At 33.4% G+C, this 18,634-nt stretch overlaps 1 protein-coding gene across 3 annotated transcripts in view; it reads left to right on the top strand.

Annotated features, from left to right (window-relative positions):
• Positions 1–18,634, top strand: part of Fas1 (fasciclin 1 Fas1 domain-containing) — a 690,358-nt gene that overhangs the window by 357,101 nt on the left and 314,623 nt on the right. The gene's annotated exons all lie outside the window — the stretch shown is intronic.

Raw genomic sequence — 18,634 nt, forward strand, 5'->3', positions numbered from 1 at the left:
AGGGTTCACCTTTTACGCTAAATTGAAGAAGCTTAAAATCTCAGAGAACAGTTAAACACGTTGCCCGCTTAAACGACGAGATAACTAGTTTTCCCCAGTGAAACAGGTTAAATTTGTAGAAAGTACGTATCCACCATTGCATTAATAAAGAGTATGTTAATTACAGCGTATTCATTATCTCACTAAAGGGTTCGTATCACTATAATTAACCATTATTCAGCTTTGATTGTCTTTCATTCCTTATGTTTCCTCCTTCTCTTTTGTACATCCCTTTAAAATGCAGCTTGTAATCATAAACTCGAACGGTGTTACAAAAAACATGAAAGTGAAGATATTTTTTGAAGGGATAGAAAATTCATAGAATTTGTAATAGAGACATGCTTTCAAATTAAAGCTTTTAAATTTAATTTTTCAAATTTAAACCATTAAATATAAATTTTTAAAGTTGAAATGTAAAATCGAATATTAGGTTTTAAACCTAGATATTTAAGTACAGGATGTCTCATAATTGATGGTACTCCCAGAAAGGGATAATAGGTGACATGATTCTGAACATTTTCCTTTGCAAAAATGGTGTTCGAAGCTTCGTTTTGAATTATTCACGAAAAACACCATTTTTGTAAAGAAAGAACTCGTTCAGAATCATTTCAGCCACAACCACATTCGGACAGTTGCACCAGTTGTGAAACACCCTGTATAATATTTTCCATACAAATGCTGAATCCGAACTCGATACGATAATGAAAGAGCACACAAAGAGCGAACAATAGACGGAGAAGTTACAAAATGACATATCCCTGGAACAATGATATTAATAAAACAGTGCCGTCATCCTTCTACATAAATCCTTATTACGGGCTTCATTCTACTTTCAATTTTTTGCAATAAAAGACGCAACCATTCACTACAAAACCGTAATATTTCTACTTAATTGAATATAAATACCGTCCATAAAAGCGACATTGATCCGTTCTGTAAATTCTTCCATCATTTATCTCGATGATCAAGCGACGTCATTCATTGTTCACCGGCAGACGAATATTGAATACTTAGCCAGATAGAGTTCGCGTAAGTGAGGGGTTGATCTATCCAGATCCCTTGGTGGATTAACCATAGACAGCCACGGCGTCGGAATTTTAAGTTAGCTCCGTAAAGCCGAGATTGAGGGATGGTAAGGTGGCAAAATAGCAAGGGAACGCAAGGGAGGGTAGGATTGGCTGCGCTTTATCTGCAGTTTACTGACGTTCGATAGAAGGCCGTGCTGAAAGGGTGAAAGCCCACACACCGGGGTTACCATCAAAAGAGCCAGTGTTGTTCGTGGTCGAAGGGATTGAAAAATCGTAAAAGCAAAATGACTGCTTAGTTACGGTATTTAATGCGGCAACGATTTTATTCATTTTTTTTGGATGGGTATTGCATTCTCAAATTGTCAAAATTTAAATACAAAGCTTTATGAAATTTCTTTACTTGAAATTCGAAGTTCTTGAAACTTGAAGATTTTAGTTCTTACATTCTGAGGTGAGGAAAGGTTGTGAACCTTGGTAGTTGGTAACTAGTCTTATTGTTTAATGATACATTAATGTCTCTGCAAACTTTATCTGGTTTAAGCAAACTTTATTTAGCTTTTGATTTGGGTCTAACAATAAGTAGGTCTGACAATTAGTTTTCTCGAAAGTAGCAAATAGTAAAACCAAGCTAAACCTCGACATATATAAAAAACTACAAACAAAAGACTACTGCTAAGGGTTTAAATCAGATAATAAACCACAAACACTTGAATGTAATGACTCCTCATGTCTTATTGCTGCTACGACTAAAGAACTGTTAATTTGAAACTTCGAATGTGCCTAAAGAGACAAAAAGCCGTTGAACTATTATATCGCTATAAACTTGTACTGAGGTATTCTCTTGTACTATTCTAACAGACCTAATAGGATTTTTGAACTTAGATAAAAAATACGAGTTGTACAGATTTATACATCGGTTCTGATATGCCAATCTATGTTGAACGACTAAATTTGCCTTTCAGTAACTTATGAAACATTCCGAGAAAAAGGGAGATTTGCGGTTTGATAGATAAATCATAACTCGAGACACAGGACGGAAATCACGGAAATCGATGGCTGGACGATTGACCTGATAATCCGATGCTTTTGAGCATCAACCTCAGCAACGCGGTGCACATTATGCGATTGAATCTGCACAGTAATCCCGATTGAACGTGTCCAGCTTCTGTAGCCGCATACGTAGCTGAATATTGCAGTTGCATGGCATGATTCCGTGGCGGGCAGTCAGCTTCTCCAATATCGGGCTTATAGCCTCGGATAATGTAAGCCAATTCTCGGCCCTAATCATAGTTTTGCTCGAGGCAAACACTTGACACCCGAAGGATCTACTTTGGTATCGATACTGGGAAAATTGAACCTTAGGATAGGATGCAATGTTTGCTACTTCAATTAATTATTGTTGTAAATTATGTTTGTTTTATTTAACAGATAGATACAGACATGAAATGAGATACAAACGTAAGATACAAAAATTATTGAAGTTATTTCTTCTTGCAATGTTCAAACTTTGAATGAAGAGGATGTCTGTGGCCTTTAAGTTGATTAATTTAATAGAAGGACTATATGTGATAAATTTTTTAATTTAACCCTTTGCACTCGAAATACGATTCACACTTACCATTTGAATATAATTTGAATGAAGTATTTCTTCATTAAATTTATAGTGTTAGTAATTTTTATACGGTAAAACAAACAACAGTTACAGAAATAATAACTTTAATAAATTCACCAAACTTTTCCATTAAAAAATTTTTAAGTTGCAACTTGTCGACAGTAAAAATAAAAATTTTTTAATTTTGCAATAATTTTCATATGCACCCCTTTACTAAGTTCCTATAAAATTACACAATAAAATTTAGTATGATGAGTAATGTAATAATTTAGCAAATAAAATTTGCTATAGCGAATACAGTTTATTTGTAAGCTATGTCAATATACATATAATAATAATAGATAATGGATAATATAGGTCATACAAGTGATTGCAGCTGGCTGTCGCAAAAATTGTAAAAAAGAGTAATATTTGTTTAAGAGAATTTTTTAAATTACATTTTATATATGATATTTTCTCTTATGTTTCAGGTATGTATTCTTCCAAGTAAATATACATAGAATTGCTGCAGTCTGTTGCTCTGATTGGTAAGTATACAAAATGTGATTGAACAATTTAAAGGAATACACAGTGTATTTAAAACTAGTGATTTATCAGAATCAGTTATATTTAGGATATTGTATTATTTTGTATTTTTTGTCGCGATTAAATTAACATATATTTTGTCTTTATTATCGTAAAATAAAGACAAATTATCAGAAAAATATTTGGACATAGGTATCCACATTTCTTAGTTACACTTTTCCATCTTTTATACTGCTTACAAACATATGTGGAGAACGACATACTTCGAAATATCAATCATTATTTGAAAATCTCTGTAATTAGAGCTGTCTCATTTTCAAAATGGACGACTCGCAGATTTAACACCTTAACCCACAATTTTCTGAACAGTTGCATAATTTACAATTAGCTAATTATTGCTACAACATGAAATGTAAAATGTTGGGTACATTATGCATTCAACGGTCCTTGATTAGGTAGATTACAATCAGCCCAGAATTCAATTGCAGTGAAAATACTAGCCTAGTTTATCACATTTGAAGCTTGCGTCACAAGTGTGTCACGTTATTGTAGGACAAGGTTTAATTTCTTATTTATGACATTTAATATCTACTCACATTCAACATAGGAGTATTAAGGATAAAGTCATTATATACTTTTGATATCTCATTATTATCGGAACAATAATTTCAAAATAATATACCAGGAACAATAGATATACCACCATTCGGTGCAACCCTTGGTTACAACCTCGTTAACCTGGAAACAGCTACGTCTGAACAAGAAGGAAATACAATTATCCGATAATGCTCGGTGCCACAAGGAAGACTCGTCGTCGTCTCAGGAGAAGACGTATTGTTCTGGCTTAGGTCTCGTCCGGAATATGGGTCAGTGAATCGCGTGCAGCATTGTGGTTCCCGCGACCGATCAACCCTAATCCGCTTCCCGTTTGCGTGGACTTGATTCCTTAACTCAAACGACAATCTTTCAAGCCGTGCTTAACCGACCGTTTTCGTCCCTTAACTTTAATCCCGTGACAGCGATCCGCGATGCGAACCAGGAAGCAAGAAAATTCGATACAACTGGCACGCGATCAAACAATCTCGTCGCTCGCCCATGGGGTTGAGTTGTTTCTCGTGTCACGGTGTATCAGTATGGGCCACACCGGTTTTTCTGTTCCCGTTATTACGGAAATGTCTGCGACCAATTGAATTTATAGATTGAATATTATCTTTACAAAGCATGATAAATTTGTAAGCTGTCACGCCCAAGCATCCGGAGATTGCGCTCAAAGAAATGGAATTCACAATCGTTGGGACGTGAAATAAAGTTACACGCTGCGGATGTAGTTGGGCTAATGCGAACTGAGAATTCTGAAGGATAATGGATAAAGGACTCCTTTTGCCTTTATTCTTTTGTTATCTTCAGGTAATTTGTTGTGGTATATTTTGAGATATACAAGGTGTCACCGAAATTGTGATAAAAATCTACGTGCAAAAATAGGGTGACTCAGTTTTCATAAAAGGCCTACATGAAAAAATAAGTCATTACTTATTTCAAAATCACGTAAAAATATAAAATTTGTGAAACAATCTGAGTATAACAATATTTAGCCTAACCAATATTACTCTTATTTTTCTATACTTAAATTATGCATCTGTATAGAAATTACAGAACCTGACACTCCTGATAGATTCCAAATTTATAATTGTTGTATTTCGTCTATGCTAACATAAGTGATTATACAAGAACACTTTAAAAAAAGGTCAAAATTCAATAGATCTCTGCATATGTGTATTTCAAACTGAACCATTTGGCAGTGATCGTAAATGAGTGAATATAGGATGATATTAAAGAAAAATTGGTCCAAACGCGAGCTTGCATCAGCTCGTCAAACTACCGGAATTCTCTAAATTCCACAACTTCCAGCGATCCAATTTGATAGTTCACTATCGGGGATGCCATCGGCGAGAGAAAAATTTGCGACAAAATTGTTCTTGCAGGGCCAGAAAGCGTATCAGAAAATTTGATGAATTTGCATTTTAAGCGCGACACGATTCCTCTTCGATACCGCGTGACAGGGTCAGGAACACGAGAACGGCGCCTCATCGTCTCGTCCATCGTCTACTCGTAATTTTCGAGCAATGTTTGCAGAATACGAGTGCAAACCGAGCCACGACCCCGTGGCAAAAGTGGGTTAGGGCAATTGTGACGTCACTCTGCGGCAACCTAGTTACCTCCTCCTCGTTCACGCGGTATGATCGCGGTGTTGCCTATAGACAACACTGCGGTAAAGTGGCCAGCTATCATGTCAGTCAGTGTTTAACTGCTTCGCTTGTTTCAGGAAATCTTGATTGGACCATTTTGCTTCTGCCTTTAATGTCTCGTACGTGTTTCGCGTTTAGTTTGCTCACACCTTCAGTTACTCGAAATCATAGATATAATTGTCATGTTTGTCCATATTGTTTTACACGGGGGTTTAATGTGTTTTTAACCATTTTGTCAAATTCAAATTATCTATGATCGATGAAAGAGTTTCTCTTGTTAATTTTTATAAATTTATTTATAATGCAATGTATAAAACATTTGTGTTTACAAATTTGATGATAATCAATCTCTCTTGTTGATAAAATTATGAAATGATATCTTTTGTTGAAGAAAATTATTAAACTGCTGTAACTATTAATTATGAACATTTATGTTGCAAATTTCCAACAATTTATTTTTTTTTACTGAACAACAATATGAAACAAGACAAAAACCAGTTTAGTCCATTACCAAAGTGACTGCTGTATTAAAATAATAAAATATGCTTAACACCTCCAAAAGGTAAAAAGGTAAAAGTAAAAGATAAAAATGTATTTTAAACGATAATTTAGCTCTATAAAGTACTGACATAATCTGCATTAATTAACCACATTTTATGTGTTTCTATAAGTATTATGAAATTTTTAAATTTATTTCAGCACTTTATATCTTCACTGCTATTATTCAGAAACCAGGTCCCTACATGCAAGGTTCATAAATTTGATATGGTTGACAGCATCGCATAAAAGAACCAAAAGACATGGAACATAAAAGTCTTACATCTCATTGTTAAAAACGTGAAATCGCCTAATCCTTTAATGCAGGACTAGTTATCACACCTTGAACGTAGCATTAGGTGGTAGTTAACCCGCTTTACTGACCTAACCGAGGTTACGCTTGTGGTTGGGTCTGTGATTTACGGAATAACCTAAATATCCAGTCCTGTAGCACCTCCAATTATACAGTATCGTTATATCGCCGAGAAGATTGCAGTGTTCGCGCAATCAGAGCGGTCGCGGATCATTAGGAACACGAAACACGTTTATAACGATGCGTTTCATCCATTTGTGTGCAATTGGAAAAGCTCCCGCCAGAAAACGATAATCAATCAATCTGCTTTTCGCGGTATCGTTATTGGAACTCGTGACTTTTATTGATGGCGTTTTACAGATGCGATAAAAAGTTTACACGTTGAAATTGAAAATATCAGGTTTAACCTTCGCCAGACTTTGACGGGTTTCGTGACGTACTCGTAAATGTGATAAATTTCGCTCGAATTGTAATTTGGTTTTTACATCGTAATTTTGAGTTTAAGTGTAATTACAATTTGTCTCATTAAGGATCGCTGAAAAATAAAAAATGTCAAGACATTTTAACTTTGTTTATTTGTTTTAATATTGTAGGACAGGTAATTAGTGTGAACTGTCATTGACAAATAAATTGTATGACAAGGAGTAAATTATTAAAATTAAAAGTATGAAAGTTTAATAGTAAATTTAAAATTTAAAACCATGAATATTTTGAAATTAAAAAGGGTTATTAAAAATTGCAAGGGTATTGAAAAGATTCAGATGTTGGAAGACAAATAATTTATAAATTAAATAATATTATACTTAATCAATTTGCAAGATTAACAATATTAAATTTAATTTTTAGTTCGCAGTATTGCACACATGTTATATAAAACGATGTCCGTATAGTGTATAAATATACCAACCCCTCATAATTTCAATGATCTATTTTAATAAACAATTATGATCAGTATTCGTTAAATGCAAATTAACTGAGTATTTATCTTAATACGCCAAAATTTTCTAACATAATTTGCTATTACGTACTACAAACTTTTTTAAAAACTAGTTGGGTCACAGAATATTTAAAGAATATTTATCATAAGCATAAGATGCTTGTGTCCTAATTTTTGGAACACCCTATCATGTTGACTGTCATACGAAATCAATTGAAAATTGTATTAATTGTTATATTATGTTTAACAAATCTCATCAAATATTTTCACAATGTTTTGTTATATTTGTTATTCGAAATTTCAAGTAATTAATACCAATATTTTCAACAAGATAAACAAAGTCTTAATAATATATGTGATAGTTTCATACGAAAATTTAAGCATCACTTATGTGTACATGACGTGACAGTCAAGGTGTTAAAGAAGATAATTAAGCAAAATAATCGATTGAATTCTAATAAACAGACTTCCCGATTTTCCATTGGATTATTAGTAGATTATTGTTAGCAAAACTGTACCTAACGATGAAAAATGCTGTTTATTATCTGCAAAGACGTGTCTGTACTGCGCCAGTAGCTGTTGCTAGTAGCCTTGCAGTAGGTAATCTAATTTCTCTAACTCTAACTTTCCTTCTTTTAGCAAAAAAGAAAAAGAAGGAAAAAGAAGGCAAAAAAAGAAAGGAACAATTTTTATTCAAAAATTTCCAAATTTCTAGATCCCCAAATTTCTATACTCCTAAATAGGTAAATTCCTACATTTCTAGGTTTGAATATTTCTAAATCCTGAAATGTCTACATCCCCAAATTCCTACATTCCCAAATCCATGCATTCCCAAAATCTCTAAATCCCCACATTTCTGGACTTGCGAACAACTAAATATCCAAATTTTGATGTTCTCAAATTACTAAATCCTGAAGTGCTTACATCGCAAAATTCCTACATACCCAAATCCTTACATTTCCTTATTCTTACATCTCCACATCCCTACAACCACAAACCTCTAGACCCCCGACTAGCTAAATTCCCAAACTCCTAACTCCTGAAATCCCGACATCCTCAAATGTCTAGATTCCCAAATCCCTAAATCCTGAAATCCCCAAATCTCCAAATCTCCAAATTCTCAAATCTCTATATCCCCAAAACGCTGCGCTGATTTGTCAAATTCTAAAATCCTGAAATTTCTAAATTTCCAGCTTCCAAATTTTAAAATTCTCAAAAATCCCTAAAGAAAATATTAACTGATGAGTGAAGGTCACAGTAATAAATACAGTATACATATGCATAGTTTCCCTTTTTTTAAGTGAACGATTTTCCGGGGATTTGACCATCATCTCACGTCTCGTGCAATTCTGATAGTCATCTTTCCAAACCGTAAAATAAAGTTCATAATTCAAAAGAAACAAAGTATTGTTACTTTCTAGCTATTTCCACTATCTTCTATAAAATTTCATTTATTCAAATGCGTGGTATTAGACCGAGTCGCGTGGTTTGCAACGTACAGCTCCAAACAACTCGACGCAATCCCATCGATTGCAGCAGTTATTCCTCCACGAAAGAATCACGCCCTAAAAGGATTAAATTAGTAGCGAACTCAATAAAGGGCTTTCGCGTTGGACCACCGATCTTCCCATCGAGATAAGCCGGCGTCGCGAGTAATCTCGGACGCGATTTTGGAGCGGAATCCCGCTTCGGTCCTCTTTCAACCCGCGGATCCACGAAATTGCAGGGACTTGCCGGCCGCTTAAGCCCAGCGAGATTGCTTCCTGTTTCCCGCGCGACACGTACTTATTTCGCAGAAAGAACGGCCGTTCGCGCAATAACCACGCCGATGGCTCGAGAGGTTGATTCTGAAAGAAGAGACGAGCGAAAAAGGGGAACGTCGTCTTAGAGGAACCGAAGGAATAGACGTTTCCTGGCACAGGAAGAGAAAGCCGGCCAACAGCCGTCTGCAAATGGTATGGATTAGGTAGCTTCCCCTTTGCAAATCTGCGTTTCCTTCTGGGAACTTGCGAAGAATTCCTTTTCGGCATTATCTACGCTTCTCTAGGAATATGGAGACAGACGTTTCTGCAGTATGCTCTGCGTATTCGCCCTCGTCGCTGAAGAATTCCGTCTCGTGCTCTATCACCTGCACGCGTTACGTCATCTACATCTGTTTGACACACTTTGTTCAGATCTGGGAATACGGGCGCTTTATACGTTCTCTTGTATTTGTTGTTTCACAAGAATTTCGTGTACTTATTGTTCTTATATTAAATTTTGGGCGAATAATAATAGTTAGGAATGTATATAATACAAACATTTTAATTGTAATTTTAATATGGGCGCTTTATAAGTTCTATTATATCTGTTGTTTTATAAGAACTATGTGTACTTATTGTTTTTATACTAAGTTTTGGGCAAATAATAATAGTTACGTATATAATACAAACATTTTAATTGCAATTTTAATGTGGACCCTCTATAAGTTTTATTGTATCTATTGTTTTACAAGAACTTCGTATACTCGTTGTCCTTACACTAAACTTTGGGCGAATAATAATAGTTAGGTATATAATATAAACATTTTAATTGTAATTTTAATATAGGCATTCTATAAGTTCGATTATATCTGTTGTTTTAGAAGAACTACATATATTCATTGTTGTTATACTAAACTTTATACAAATAATAACAGTTTATAATGCAATAATTTTTATTGTAATTTTAACGTTGAACTACCGAATGGCCGTTTTAAACAATTCTTATTTTATGTTACAAAATTTAAGTTTTCTTGAAATCTATGTTTCTTCTCGGGATAAAGAATTAATATGTATAATAATTTATATTTTATCGTCTGTTTACTTATTCTTCGTGTTCGTTTTTAATTTTATAATAAATCTACTTTGTACACAGGTAGATTAACAGGTTTGCAGAATGTGATTGGGCGCTGTTTTTAGAAATGTGGTAATTTTGTTATTTATAAATATAGTCTTGTAGTAATAAGATTTATTAGGTATAAGAATTATAAGAATGTTATAAGAATTATTTATATGACTCCTTCACTTGTAACATCTAGTAAAACTCGTGATGGACACTGCACTTCAAATGTGACAAACCTAAATCGTATTTGCACAAGGATTAAATTTTGAGTTCAATAGCGATTATAATCCGTACAACCAAATGTTAACAAACGCAAAATATACTTAAAATTTCGACTTTCTTCATTTATTTTAACACTATGGTAATAATTAAGTATGACTGTCGCATCTGCTGAGAAAATCATATGTCAGGGGGTTGGGTTAAAGGAATACGAAAAGATATAAGCGAAAGGAAATATTTAAATAGAATTACGGAGAAAATAACCGAACATAAAATTGTATATTTCTTTGCATGCACATTTCTTTCTTCGCACGTGGTCGTATTGCCTTGCACAAGAAAATGCGAGTGACGTCGCCACTAACCTTTTTAAGGTTAGAAACAATTTAATGTTAGAAAGTCACTTTAAGTTTACTATATTCTAAGGTAAGTACGTTTAAAACTAAATTGTTTTTAAGGTTAAAAATTTCAAAATTTCATATTAAAAATTCTAAGTTTTGAAATTTGAAAATTTTAATATTTTAAAATGTAGAGGTTTAAGGATTTTAAAATATGGAAATTTACACAATTAAGGATTTAGATACTCAATTTTTCAGATTTAAGTATTTGTTTCTTTTTTTATTATTGGAGATTTAAAGCTTTCAAATTTACGAATTTGCTAGTTTGGTTATTAGAAATTTGGTAATTTAGTTATTGGAAATTTGAAAATTTGCTAATTTAATTATTCGAAATTTACTAATTTAGTTATTGGAAATTTGAAAATTTGCTAATTTGATTATTCGAAAATTATAAATTTAAACAATTTTTAACTTAGCTACTGGAAATTAGAAACTTTGAAAAAATGCATTCTTACTCTTTAGAAATTTTGAAACTTCCCAATTTAGCTAGTAGAAGTTTGAAAATTTCCAAAATTAAAATTTACTTTTTAGAAACTTAGAAATGAATTTAAAAATCTAATATTTTGGAATTTTGCAACTTTATAATCGTAAAAGTATCAAGCTTTGGTATTTCAGAAACTTACAAATTCATACAAAATTTTCAAACATTAAAATTTAAAAGAATACTTTTACTTTTAACTCAATTCTTGAACCGCGTAGACGTCCTTCCAAGTTGCTTCAATAAATTCGTTTATTTTTAAACATATTCAGTTTCCATTTTATTTAAATAGATAACCACCCCATATTCCAATAGTCTTCGCGAGCAACACCTGTTGTAGGTGAGGAGATCCGTGGTCGAAAAGTAACGTAATAAATTGTATACAGAGCGAGAAAAATATTTATTTAATAACGATTACAAAATGAACAATTCAATTACGTGAGAAAAAGACAAAGAACAAAATTCAATCGAAACATGCGAACGCGAGAAGAAATGTTAATGGTGATGTAATAAATAATAAATTCCGTTAGATGGAGACAAATGTTAATACATGTATTTCTTCGTTTTATCACCAATAACACCTTGGGTAATGTAAATGCAGATAATATGTAGACTGCAATGCGTTATTACAAAAGTAATAAATAGTTCAACTTCGCTTCATTTAGAAGTACTCAAAAAACAATTTACGTAAACCACTGTATTCTACGATATTGATTTCCCGGAAAACGTGGGTCACGATTTTTTTGATTAATGGATAAAGTTTTTCGTCGATAACTGCCGCAACGAAGGAAGAGCTAAAGAATCACGCAAAGAATCAGAGTACCGGAAGTTGTCTCTACCGTGAACGTGCTGAAAAGCTAGCAGCTTTCAGCAAATGGTAGAGATTAGCTTTCTCCCAGAGATTTCAGGGAATTATAGTGACTGCGACGAACAGAAAGTACGGCCAAATATTTTTGTTCATCTACATTATTGATCAACTTTAAATTAAAATCTTTCGTGCGTTTATTAATTATGCAATGAAAATAAAATTATTATGTAGCATATAACTTTCATTTAATTGTGCAATTAATTAGGTATGAAGATAACATTATTATTTGGCATATAATACTGCAGTAATTTCGTTGTTAATTAAATACGCCATTATAAGGTATATTATAGAAAAAGTAAGTAATGTCAAATTTTTAATGTTCATTTTTTATTCTGTTAAAAATACATAATGGTAAATGTTTAGTTTTAATTTTTAACTTTGATAAAAATAAATAATGTTAAACTTCTAACCTTGTTAAAAATAAACTTATATAAAATTTAAAACTTAATAAAATTATCTATTAAAAATAAATAAAATGTAATTACCACATTTTGGAAAAGTAGACATTCAGTATTTGTAATAATTAATGAACTGATATGTTGTATATTCATATTTCAAGTTTGAAGGATTTTACAATACAAGAAGTCCGTTATCTCAATCTACATTAAAATTAAGAATTAGCAGCATTAACAAGGGGACATCAGGGTCGACGGAAAACGGATTTTCCTGAAACTTGCACTGTTTAAAGATCACGTATGTAAACATAATTGGGTAAAGTAGTAGCGCGCACTACTCAAGATTTTCCGAGAAAATCGCATTGGAAAATTGTCTTACTCGTTCATAAAGAGTTCGCGTTAACGGATATTCGTACAACAGAATGGCTTAAAGCGTAACGCCAAAGACTGGTGATCGGTGGGTTGGTGGATCGAGGCTCGTTTTAGTAGACATCAATTTTTTTTTCTTTCAATTTATACCTGCTTTAATTTTAAGCATAGCATTTATAAAATCTGCACTAATAAAGAGTTATTTTTATTTTTTAAATAGAAAATACATATTCTTTTATTTGTAGGAATTGAGGAAAAGGTTGAGCATAAAAATAACATTAAATGTTGTATGCGCTGTATTATTACATGTTCCCTTTATTAATTATTCCCTACCATGGCATAAGCTAGGATGATATTCATCATAAAAACATTTAAAACAATAATTCATACGGCACCTTGCGCAAACTATAAACGAAGCATTTGTACAAGCACACGTTTTTTTAAGAACGTCGTTCGGAAAACAAACTTCATTCACATTCATAAATACTTCTCTGTTGTCGCAGAGTTTTGACGCAAACCATGCGTACTGTAACATGTTTTTAAATATTTCGGAGGATAACTGGTGATGTACAATTGAATGAATTTTGATACAGTCTTCCCTTGTATTTATTTCCCGTTTTTGTTGCACTAAATATGAACAATTCTGCAACCGTTTTATTAAATTTTTTATTTGTCTATAAAAATAGACATCACACGGTTGTACAAGAGGAGTACATTTTGGCGGTATGACTTTTATGGTACATGTTGTCATACCCTCGTTATCTTGGAATATTTCGTCATACATTGACGGGTTAGTTTGTCCCCCCCAAGAGTCTATTAATAAAAGAAATTTTTCATCTTGTACATACGGTTTTAAACAATTATTTAAAAAGTCCTGATATATGGTAGTAGTTAATTTTCCGGATTTTGAACATCTCACAATCACATTTTGAAATTTCGATGAATATTCGTTAACTAATTTCTGAATACGCGGGCCAAAAACGCCAGTTACCTCTTGCAGACAGACAAAAACACAAGGTAGTAATTTTCCTGATAACGTTAGGGCGTACTGCGCTGTGTACGTATGTGAGACTTTGTTCATATTTTGTCTCTGCACAATAACTGTTTTCGATCCTCGGTTAGCGAGGGTTCTGTCAAACGTGGACTGATACTGACAACCTGTTTGATCCGTGTTTATAATAAAATCAAATTTATATTTGGGTATAATTGCACGCACTTGTTTTCGAAAGTTTTCTGCCGAAGCCACTATTTCTTCCATTGTCGCATTTTCACTTTGCGAAACATATTTTGTGATTCTTCGTTGCCGGATACCATGTTTCTTTTTAAACGAAATCACCCATGAATCGGACGCTTTGAAATCAAAATTATCAAATTGACTTGCAGCAGCTAAAGCCCACTGCTGCAAGTTTCTGGTAGTTACTTGCTGGTAATTGTTCCGCGCTTCTTCAAAACGATCATATGTCCATGAATCAATCACGGCATATTTGTCGAATGTGGTCCCACCACTTTTAATATGTGATTCCCACTTTGACAAATCTTCCATGCGTTTTAAGCGGGAGCACCCTTTTTTATGGAGGGTTTTTAAGGTCCAATTTGGATGAGCTTTTGTAATATTCACTACTTTAATTTTATATTCTAATGGTATATACTCCGATTTTGTTTTCTTCTCGTTTGGACAATACTCTTCATCAGATGAACTGGATTGAACTTCAAGCACGTCCTCCTCGTCGAGCTCATCCTTCATGAAGAGTTCGTTACATTCTATAATTTTCATCTCACCTAGCATTTGACAGGTGCGACGGTAAATTTCTTCGCCCATGATAATGGCCTCGTGGTTGATAACTCCTGAAGAACTAGCTGCTACCATGTCGTTTTCAGCAAGAAGATGCTCATAGTACGTTACAGCGTCCTTTAATTGAGATTTTGCCACATCATGGCACACATTTTTTTCCATACACTCCGAATCTTCTGCCGTCGATGGGCCTTGCACATCAACAAAATCTGCGCCTGACATTATAATTTCACTTCGAAATTGATGCTACGATAGTGTAGGATTTTAAATATAATAAAATATATTTATGAAAATATAATAGCTCCTTTCACAAACGCTTTCTTCTCAACAACGCTATGACTCTGCTCCAATTTTTTAAACAAAACACATGAGGATTCATGCCACGCGGGCGCGCCTTCTCCTCCGCGATAATCCTCATGTGTTTTGTTTAAAAAATTGGAGCAGAGTCATAGCGTTGTTGAGAAGAAAGCGTTTGTGAAAGGAGCTATTATATTTTCATAAATATATTTTATTATATTTAAAATCCTACACTATCGTAGCATCAATTTCGAAGTGAAATTATAATGTCAGGCGCAGATTTTGTTGATGTGCAAGGCCCATCGACGGCAGAAGATTCGGAGTGTATGGAAAAAAATGTGTGCCATGATGTGGCAAAATCTCAATTAAAGGACGCTGTAACGTACTATGAGCATCTTCTTGCTGAAAACGACATGGTAGCAGCTAGTTCTTCAGGAGTTATCAACCACGAGGCCATTATCATGGGCGAAGAAATTTACCGTCGCACCTGTCAAATGCTAGGTGAGATGAAAATTATAGAATGTAACGAACTCTTCATGAAGGATGAGCTCGACGAGGAGGACGTGCTTGAAGTTCAATCCAGTTCATCTGATGAAGAGTATTGTCCAAACGAGAAGAAAACAAAATCGGAGTATATACCATTAGAATATAAAATTAAAGTAGTGAATATTACAAAAGCTCATCCAAATTGGACCTTAAAAACCCTCCATAAAAAAGGGTGCTCCCGCTTAAAACGCATGGAAGATTTGTCAAAGTGGGAATCACATATTAAAAGTGGTGGGACCACATTCGACAAATATGCCGTGATTGATTCATGGACATATGATCGTTTTGAAGAAGCGCGGAACAATTACCAGCAAGTAACTACCAGAAACTTGCAGCAGTGGGCTTTAGCTGCTGCAAGTCAATTTGATAATTTTGATTTCAAAGCGTCCGATTCATGGGTGATTTCGTTTAAAAAGAAACATGGTATCCGGCAACGAAGAATCACAAAATATGTTTCGCAAAGTGAAAATGCGACAATGGAAGAAATAGTGGCTTCGGCAGAAAACTTTCGAAAACAAGTGCGTGCAATTATACCCAAATATAAATTTGATTTTATTATAAACACGGATCAAACAGGTTGTCAGTATCAGTCCACGTTTGACAGAACCCTCGCTAACCGAGGATCGAAAACAGTTATTGTGCAGAGACAAAATATGAACAAAGTCTCACATACGTACACAGCGCAGTACGCCCTAACGTTATCAGGAAAATTACTACCTTGTGTTTTTGTCTGTCTGCAAGAGGTAACTGGCGTTTTTGGCCCGCGTATTCAGAAATTAGTTAACGAATATTCATCGAAATTTCAAAATGTGATTGTGAGATGTTCAAAATCCGGAAAATTAACTACTACCATATATCAGGACTTTTTAAATAATTGTTTAAAACCGTATGTACAAGATGAAAAATTTCTTTTATTAATAGACTCTTGGGGGGGACAAACTAACCCGTCAATGTATGACGAAATATTCCAAGATAACGAGGGTATGACAACATGTACCATAAAAGTCATACCGCCAAAATGTACTCCTCTTGTACAACCGTGTGATGTCTATTTTTATAGACAAATAAAAAATTTAATAAAACGGTTGCAGAATTGTTCATATTTAGTGCAACAAAAACGGGAAATAAATACAAGGGAAGACTGTATCAAAATTCATTCAATTGTACATCACCAGTTATCCTCCGAAATATTTAAAAACATGTTACAGTACGCATGGTTTGCGTCAAAACTCTGCGACAACAGAGAAGTATTTATGAATGTGAATGAAGTTTGTTTTCCGAACGACGTTCTTAAAAAAACGTGTGCTTGTACAAATGCTTCGTTTATAGTTTGCGCAAGGTGCCGTATGAATTATTGTTTTAAATGTTTTTATGATGAATATCATCCTAGCTTATGCCATGGTAGGGAATAATTAATAAAGGGAACATGTAATAATACAGCGCATACAACATTTAATGTTATTTTTATGCTCAACCTTTTCCTCAATTCCTACAAATAAAAGAATATGTATTTTCTATTTAAAAAATAAAAATAACTCTTTATTAGTGCAGATTTTATAAATGCTATGCTTAAAATTAAAGCAGGTATAAATTGAAAGAAAAAAAAATTGATGTCTACTAAAACGAGCCTCGATCCACCAACCCACCGATCACCAGTCTTTGGCGTTACGCTTTGAGCCATTCTGTTGTACGAATATCCGTTAACGCGAACTCTTTATGAACGAGTAAGACAATTTTCCAATGCGATTTTCTCGGAAAATCTTGAGTAGTGCGCGCTACTACTTTACCCAATTATGTTTACATACGTGATCTTTAAACAGTGCAAGTTTCAGGAAAATCCGTTTTCCGTCGACCCTGATGTCCCCTTGTAAGATTTGAACACACGAATTCGTAATTATATTCATATTATACTCCACGAAATATAGTAAATTATTATAATATGTCCTTATTTAATTTTAATCAAATTTTATTATTGTGCAAAATCAACCAGATTAAAACACATGCTCCATCTTAATTTCATACTGAATAATTTGTATTTACCTATAACAGTCTACTGCTTCAATTTTAGTCAAATTTTATTATTATACAAAGTCAATCAAATCAAAACTTGAAGTGCAAAATTGATTTCACATTGGTTAATTTATATTTATCAGTAACACTCCACTGCTTTTATTAAATGAAACGGGAAAACCGTCAATATTATGTTATTTCTTTATTCAGTTTTAGTCAGATTTTATTAGTATACATCAACCAGATTAAAACTTGAGGTGCAAAATTAATTTTATATCGAATAATTTATATCCATTGATGACAGTTCACTACTTTCAATCAATAAATGCATAGGTAAAACTGTTATCTATTTATAAATGATTAGCCCGACATCAAAGCACACATAAACTCAAACACAGATGGCACAGCAAATAAAATTTTAATTGAGGTTAAAAAGGTGTGTGTGAATTGTACTGCTGGCGTGAAAGAAGTAAATTGTTTAACAGTATACTGAAGTTTTGTTTAAACTTCTTCTTTACCTCGAAATTTCTAAATTTTTGCATTTTTGAATGTCCAAACTCCTAAATCTTCAAAATTCTAAATTTCAGAAATTTTTTAATTTCTAAAGCTGTAAATTTCTGAATTTCTAAATATCTAAATTTCTAGATTTCGAAACTTCTAAATTTTTAAATTTCTAAATCTCTAGATTTCTACATTTTCAAGCTTCCAAATTTTCAAAAATCTCTACATTTTTAAATTCCCGAATTTCTAAATTTTCCAAGTTCCAAATTTCCGACCTTTTGAATCTCTGAATTTCTGAACCTCTAAATCTTTAAATCTCTGAATCTGAATTTCTAAGATTTTCATACAATTTTAAACAGCTTTTATATAGACTTTATACACTTTTTTTACTTATTTTGTACAGTCTTATACTTGTTTACATGTTTGAGAACAAAAGTACATCTGCACCACACCTAACCTAACCAGCCATAACATGACATTCAACACTTGCTTTCAGTATTCGTAAAACATCGAAATGGCAATATATTCGTGGAAACCTAACCGTTGAAATTTCCTAACGCCTCATTCGAAACTCTGGATCGAGTTTCCATTTCGATGAACGGTTATCGGTTCAGTTTCACCCGATGTTTCTTTCGTCCAGGACAGTTCTACCGAATTACAGTCGA

This window comes from Megachile rotundata, chromosome 14 (assembly GCF_050947335.1).
Source record: "Megachile rotundata isolate GNS110a chromosome 14, iyMegRotu1, whole genome shotgun sequence".
In the NCBI taxonomy this organism is placed as follows: Eukaryota; Metazoa; Arthropoda; class Insecta; order Hymenoptera; family Megachilidae; genus Megachile; species Megachile rotundata.